Consider the following 7936-nt stretch of genomic DNA (forward strand, 5'->3'; position numbering starts at 1 on the left):
TCTCTGGGCTGCCAGCTGCCTGTTTCATTTACTGGGTGTTACTTTTCGTCAGTACTCCCTGTTGTAACTGGCTCCCCTTCTTCATACATAGAAAAGTTTTGTTTTCATTACCGGGTGAAACCAGGGATTGCTGTGAGAAAGTCTGGGGGTTCATCTGCTTTCTTCCTGCAAAGAGGAATCCCCTGGAATGGAATTTGTCTCACCTGATACCCTCTTGTTACCAGCCCAGCCCTTCCTGCCTCTTGCTTGAGAGTCACAACAATGGGATATTCATTTTCGAAGACTGCCTCTGTTCCCATAGGTGGGTTGAGAGTTCCCACTTCCCACAGCCACTAAAAGAAGAGACAAATGTGAGGGTGGGAGGGACGTGAGCACAAGCCTTTCTGGGAAGGGAAAGGGGTAATTTTTGAAGAATTGTTAAGACAAGTAAAAACATCTTTGTGTTTTAGGAAAGAGGAAAATTCAGTGAGAACATAGAAATACAGGAAGGGAATCAAAAGGGGGAAAGGCTGGGGACTATAGGACGAAGCCATAGACAGAAAAATTCAGGCAAGATATACAGCTTTGAGTATGAGGAGGGCTAAATAAGTAAATGCCTCAACAGAGGAGTAAAGTGGCCCATCAGGGGAGCCATTTTAAGGCAGCTGAAGCCAGATCCACGGAGGAGAAAGGAGAGGGCAAGTACCATAGAACCTGCTAGTTGTTATTTATTTCCTGACCCAGAATGTGTTCATAGACTGTAGGTGTCAATTCCTATATGGATAAAGGTAGGCAAACAGACTGGCAATAAAGGGCTTTTCAAAAGTCGCCGAAACGCCTAGAAAAAGAATGTACAAATAATGGAAACATACAGTTTTTTGAGCTTTAACTAAAAAAAACAATTAACAAATCCTTAACCAATGAACAAGTCCTTAAAACCCATCAGAAGGCACTTGTGAGATCTTTTCTACTTGGGCATCTGGATAGATTTAGTCCCAATCTCAAGCAGCAGAAAAAGCATACAAACTTCTCTAGGAAAAGGCAGTGTGCTTTGTAACTTTGAGGGCATTAATTAGTAGCATGCACATTATTTGGAAGGCAAATCTTTCAAAGGTACACAGAATGCTAGAATTGAGAATGATTTAAAAGGTGGTAGTTATAGTCATGGGGCAAAGGAAAATCTATTTCTGATTTTTAAAAAATTGTCATCATCTAATCTGGAGGAAAGCTGCCAGATTATCCTGAAGCTTTCAATTGGGTTGAGCATTATAAAATTGTTGATATCCAACTGTTTTTGATCTATGAAGCAACAGACAAGGGAGTGGCAGATGCGCCAAATGTACTATGTGAAGTCCCTGCAGGAACTGGTGGGAAGGTGCCCAGATGGCTGGGGCATCCAGTCCCATAAGGAAAGAGATGTCCTGAAAGGAGCTGGCACAGATGGGTCAAGGGCAGGCTGCTGGCATGCGTGGGCAAAAGGCAGCTTTTCTGCCAGTGTGAAGCTTACATTTACATCATTGCATATAAATGGCCAGGAGCCCACTTGGTCTCTCCCCACAGACTGGGCTGCCCGAAACAGCTCATTTCCCTAGAATCTGCAAACTTTTCTGTCTGGCGCATGCTCCTAGGAGTCCTGGGGGAACCAGGGAGATCAGCACACTGTTGCCTGCCTAGAATACCAAACAGCAAAACAGCACTGCAGGTTCCCATCCCTCTGCCTCATCTGGCTTCCTAGCAGCAGCCCTGCCTCCAAGAGCCCTTTTTCTCCCTCCACCCTGGCTGTTCTTCAAGCCCACTTGTTACCAGGTGGCAGAAAAACCCTGCAGCCCAACAATATGTTTCTAAAACCTTCTCCATGACAACACAGGGTGGAGAGCAAGCTGCCAGCTCGGAGACAGCCAGAGAGAGGCCCTGGGGCAGATGGTATAGAGCCAGCATGGGACAGCCATGGATGACAAAATTCTGCCTTAGCACTAACGCAGTCGTGGGGGGATGTGTTCTGGGTAAGCAATCTGGGGACTGAGCAGAACAAGGAAGCAGTTAACCTACGTCTGGAGGTGCCCAGCAAGAACACATTACAAACTTTTATTTTAGCACAGAAACCAAATAGTCCAGGACAGCTTGGTCTACCTTTCTCATTGAAAGATCTTTTGTAGGGGTACAAAAGGAGAGAAATTATGAGAATCCAGTAAAAGAGGACTGGAGCTTCTGAGTGGGCTGCTGGTGCTTTGTGATTGGACAAATTCTTCATAAATCTGAAGTGATTGTCCAGATGGTGTGTCTCACAGACGTTCCCCCCTCCCCCCCATATACACATTGTAGCCCCAGATGATCTCACAATGGCAGGGCTCAAAACCCAGGACCCCTACGTTCCCTCCTCTAATATTTCATGCCAACACTGATCCTTAGGTCAGAATGCTCAGGCTCAGCAGTGACAGCTGTTTGAGACGCAGGTTCCACAGAGACACTTGTTAGAAGGCTTGTTGGGTGAAGGCAATCAAGAAAAATGAACAAGAGAGAAAGCCAAAGGAGCAAGGTGGGAGCATATCTGAATTGGAAAAGGGGTGAAGACACGAGCCCAACTAGATGACACCAATTCCCTTCCCCCACAACTTAGCTTCTTTATGGCTAACCCAGACCCAGGTCCTCCAGCCTCCCCGGTAGGCTGTTATTTGGAGCAGGTACTTCCTCTGACTGCTTCCCCTGCCTTTTTCGCATGGCACCCCACTCCACACTGGCTTTCACCCCAACTGCTAGAGCAGAGCCCTCTTCAATGGTTTGCTGACCTCCCCTTTCAAAACAAGAGGTCCCAAAAGCAACGAGGTGGGACCAGAAGGGCATATTCGTGTCAGAGCCGTCTTGTGGAATCAGACCATTTGCCACAAGACAGGGCATTACCCAAACCCAAACTCGGGGAACCTCAAATCCCCTATCCCTGTTCTTCTGGGATTTTCAAATAGGACCAGGCCTCCCTCCATCTCCATTCCCTGCCACCTTTCTGGTGGATTCAATGCTGAGCTCCAGCTCTCACTTCCCAGCAAGTGGACAACTCCCCTGATTGCTTCCTGCAGTTCCTTAACTGTCTGCACAAAGAGGAGGGAACTGACAAGGAGGGAAGGGCACAGGCATGCCAGCTTTGGCTCTGGAGTAGTTTGTGGCTGTAGTGACTCTCTGTTGTAGCTCATTTTTATGTCCTAAATTGCAGGATCAGCTACAAAACTTGTGGAACCCAGAGCAAATAACGAAAACGCAAGGACCTTTGTTCAAAACTTATAAACAATTTCACGAGGGTGACAGCAGAGCATCAACCCAAGCTCAGGGCCCGCCTGAGCCTAGCATGCTGTGTGACTGCACAGGTTGCATCCCCAATGAGGCTGACCCTGTCAGATTGCTGTACCTGGTACAAGAGGCTATAGCCAAGTCACCAAGAGAGGGACTTTCTGGAGTTTTTAACTTTGAGCAACTAGGATTTTTACAATTGCAAAATCAGACTCTCATTGGACAAAAGAAATTCAGACACCCCTATTATATATATATATATATTTTTTCTTTTTCTTTATCTAATTCCATTAGAGCCTTCCCTACACAGGAATGTAAAGACTAAATAATGTTTTTCTGTGATTATTAGGAAAGTGGTAGAGCCCACCCATTTCCAAAGTACAGAACCTGGTTTCTGTCCATGTCTTTGAGAACTGGTCTTCTTGAAGAATGATGTATTGGTTAAAATTGTAGGATCAGGGTGGCAGACTTGGCCCAGTGGTTAGGGAGTCCGTTTACTGCATGGGAAGTCCGTGGTTCAAACCCCGGGCCTCCATGACCCGTGTGGAGCTGGCCCATGAGCAGTGCTGATGTGCACAAGGAGTGCTGTGCCACTCAGGGGTGTCCCCACGTAGGGGCATCCCACGTGCAAGGAGTGCACCCCGTAAGAAGAGCCGCCCAGCGTGAAAGAAAGTACAGCCTGCCCAGGAATGGCGCTGCACACATGGAGAGCTGGCACACAAGATGATGCAAGAAAAAGAAACACAGATTCCCGTGCTGCTGACAACAATAGAAGTGGACAAAGAAGGCACAGCAAATAGACACAGAGAACAGACAACTGGGGTGGGGATGGGGAAAGGGGAGAGAAGTAAATAAATAAATCATAAAAAAAAAATTGTAGATCAGACACACCTGACCCTTGAAGCATCTTGGGCACATTACATAATTTCTCTAAGCCTCAGTTTGCTCATCTGCAATAATGGTGCCTTCCACACAGGCTGTTGTGATGATTAAAGGAGACAAAGTATGCAGAATGAGGAGCACAGAACCTGGCACATAATATGTACTTTAAATAGCTTTTACTATTAATCTCTTCATTATTATTTTTAAACATAATTGGATCTAAAAGCCAAGCTCTATTGAAGTAGAGGCAACCACAAGTGAAACTACCTCTCTTAGCTTCACTCTCAGAGTGAATATGCTGGAAGGAGTACAGAGAGACTGGCTGGGAGTATCCACCCACCCCAGATCATTGACCCTACCAGTCCATGAGGGTGATATAACTGACGTGCAGTTAAACTCCCATAGACCAGCTAACCTGAGGTGTCCCCCATTCCCCAAGCTGAATAAAGACAGTTTTCTTCCCAATGCACAAAAAAAATTAAGTCAAAGCAGAGAACTGATTTAATTTTAGATTTTCTCCAGTGATAATTTTTCTCAAGACTTTGGTGTATGCTTCTGCAGAGATCTACTAGAATGTCGTATAAAATGGTGACCATTTAGAACCAACATATATTGAATTTTTTTAAGTTTAAGACCACAGAAATTGTGTGATTTCCACATGCTTTGTCACCTGAACAAGTGTAAGATGAACAAGAACTTTGGAACAGTAGCCTTGCAACAACATTAGCTACTGTGAGCCCATGAGAAGTCAACAGAGGGAATTAGCTACCCCAGAAGACACCCCTATTTGTTGAGCACCCTGTGCTCCCAGGAGGAAATCTGAGAAATGACCCATTAAGGGCAGGAGTGCAGGGTCTGTGCCCTAGGAAGCTCAGCCCTTTACAAGAAGAACAGGGCCAGTAAAAAAGGCGATTGGTGTGCCCACAGATTTGTAGGATTCTAACATCAGGGGTCATTAAGCCACCATAATCTCCCAGTCACAGTAGAACACATGCCTGAAACGAATATAGCATCTAAATCTCCCTTACTGAGGGGGCACTCTCCTTCTCAAAAGCACCAATCTCTTTTTTCTTAGGCAGAGGAATACATCCCCCTGCTCTGGGGAAAACTCGAGCCCAAAAGCACTGCTGTAGCTTCCATGGGTACCGTGGGCCCCCCAGGCTGAGGGGACCTGGCCCCCCTGAGCCACTTGGCACGGCTGGCAGGGTTTTTAAATCCTCCTGGGCTGTGGGAACAAACTGCATGTGTTTGGAAGGCGGGTTCTCCTCAGGTCAGTGTTGGAGTGTGGATGATGCTGTGCTTTCGGTCACCAAAGCAGAGACAGATGCGGGGTGAGGCAGGCAAACTGTGCTCTTCTGACCCTCAGGCCATACCAAGAGCTGCTGCCTGCAGGAAGAACTCCAAAGAAGGCTCTGGCAGAAGAGAAGGAAACACCGATGAAAGCAGCAGTGCCTAGCTGTTGCCAAGGCCAATGCTCCTGGGCAGTGTCTTCAAGGAAAGCCTGGTCTCGGGCCAGGGCCCTGGCTTTCAGAATTGGCTGCTGAGACCTTGGTCCATTGGACGGGGCCTGGTTCCCGCTACAGTGTCCAGAGAATCCACCAGGTCTGCCCCGCCCCAGATTTGCAAGCAGACTTCCATGGCTGCACATGATTTGAAAACCAACTATAAAATAGTTTGTACAAATTTTCCAATTATATTTGACTACGGATTTTCCCCCTTTTTATCAAGAGACTATGTTTTTATCCAGGTTTTCAAGGCAAAAATAACCTAGTGAAAGTAACTCCTACTACACCACAGAGACCTAATCTAAACACCACCCATTCTCCCATTGGGGTAGAGCTTTCCCGAAAACAGGGGTCTTAGGGGAATTGACTCATATGGAACTAGTGTACAGTCCCAGGCTGGGCTTTGGCCCTCGTCCACTGCCTTCTTGGGACACCACTTCTTTTCAGAGCCTGACCTGACATGGGAAGAAAGCTTGGGGGTGCTTGGAGTAAGGGAGAAAATAATGGGACTTGCTTTTCAGTTTTCGCTTGAGAAAGATTTTTTAGGCAAAAACTAAGGCGTTTTATAAGTACGTGGCATTATTATTAATTTATTCAACATTTACTAAGTCCCCAAGAGCACCTGAGCTTATGGTCCCCTGCCCACCACACTCCCAGTCTGGTGGGGGTTGTAGACACACAAACAAGTCTTTCTAAGACACTGTGATGTGTTCTCTGGTGAGGAAGGGCTGGTCTTGGGAGACTCCGGGACAGCTTCTTAGGGGAAGTGATGTCTGAGTTGAGGCCTGAGGGATGAGCAGAAGGCTGAGAAAAGGTTAATTTCTCTCTTGCATAATCATCCCTAGGTAGGCGGATGGTCCAGGCTGGGTAGGTGATCCCGTGCCATGAAGTAATCCAGGACTCAGCTTCCTTCTTTCTTGCTTTGCCATCTTCTAGGGTGCTTTCCTCATTTGCATGATCAAAGCTAACTCACCAGCACCACGTCCACATTCCAGGAAAAAAGAGGCTGTGGAAAGCAGACAAGTTCCTCTTGCAGAAGCAATGCTGAAGTTGCATACATCACTTCTGTATACGTTCCACTGGGCAGAGCTTAGTCCCATGGCAACTCCTAGCTTTAAGAGAAGCTGGGAAGAATAGTCTCTAGCTAGGCAGCCATGTGTCAAGCTAAAACTACAAGGAAATAGGGGGAAATGGATACAAGTAGACGAGACAAGATTCTGCCACAGCAGAAGAAAAATGGTACGTGGAATAGCATAGTCAAAGGCTGGGCAGCAAAAGAGTATGGTGGGTGGCAACCCGATGGTCAGGGTGACAGCAGAGGCAGAGTGAGCTGTGTGGCACTACCATAGGAGCCCAGTCAAGCACATTGGGCCACAAGGTGCTCTCTCTAGTCTGCGTCCTCTACATTGGCTCCAGTACTCCAGCCCAGCCATCACCCTCGAGAGCTCAGACAGGTACCCACTATGGCTTACTGACAAGGTCATCAGCCATGACACCTGGTGGTTCCACTTTGCCTTGACATCACTCAGCATACCCTGAGCCTCCCCATCAGCCAGCACATCCGCCTCTTGGTTCAAATCAGTGGCAACCCAGTCATCCAGTCCTACATGCCCATCTTTGGGGATGATGACAAGGACTTCATCATCTGGTAATTAGTGTTTACTTCAGAGGCACGCATCCCAAGTTTCCTGCTGGAGGAAAGTGTCCCAGTACGTGGGGAGCAAGAATATTGGAAATACCACTGAGTGCCAGAGCAGCAGAGGCTGCTGGTCTACCAGGCACAAAGGAATATTTGCCATTCATCCAAACAAGTCCAGTCCCGTTTTCAAGAGAGTCAAATCTGTTAGCACGGTGGTGGGAGGAGCAGGCAAAACCCCCCTGTTGCAGATAACCTGTGCCATCATGAAGGATCCAACTGACTGCACCCTGTGTCACCTGTTCTTCACCAACCAGACCAAGAAGCACATCCTTCTGTGGCCTGAACTGGAGGAACTGAGGATTGAGTCTACAAGCTCTGGAACTTGGTGGATGAAGCCACTGATGCCTGGGACCACGGCCAGTGCTTTGTGAATGAGGAGATGATCTGGAACCACCTTCTGCCCCTGGAGGAGAAGCCACTGGTGCTGATGTGCAGCCTCCAGCCTATGATCCAATAACCCTGCCTGCTCAACCTCGACTGCGTGGGTCATCCCAAAGAGCACTGCTGTGCCTTCTGGAGAGCCAGGTACTGGCCACGTGCCTGTCCACACACTCAGAGCATCTGTCCACACCCTCTCCCCCTTGTTTCTTAA

The 7936-nt window shown here is 47.5% G+C and overlaps 1 pseudogene; it reads left to right on the forward strand.

The window, feature by feature from the left end:
- The first annotated feature begins 6835 nt into the window (after positions 1–6835).
- Positions 6836–7936, forward strand: LOC101424326 (NADH-cytochrome b5 reductase 3-like; annotated as a pseudogene).

This window comes from Dasypus novemcinctus, chromosome 3 (assembly GCF_030445035.2).
Source record: "Dasypus novemcinctus isolate mDasNov1 chromosome 3, mDasNov1.1.hap2, whole genome shotgun sequence".
In the NCBI taxonomy this organism is placed as follows: domain Eukaryota; kingdom Metazoa; phylum Chordata; class Mammalia; order Cingulata; family Dasypodidae; genus Dasypus; species Dasypus novemcinctus.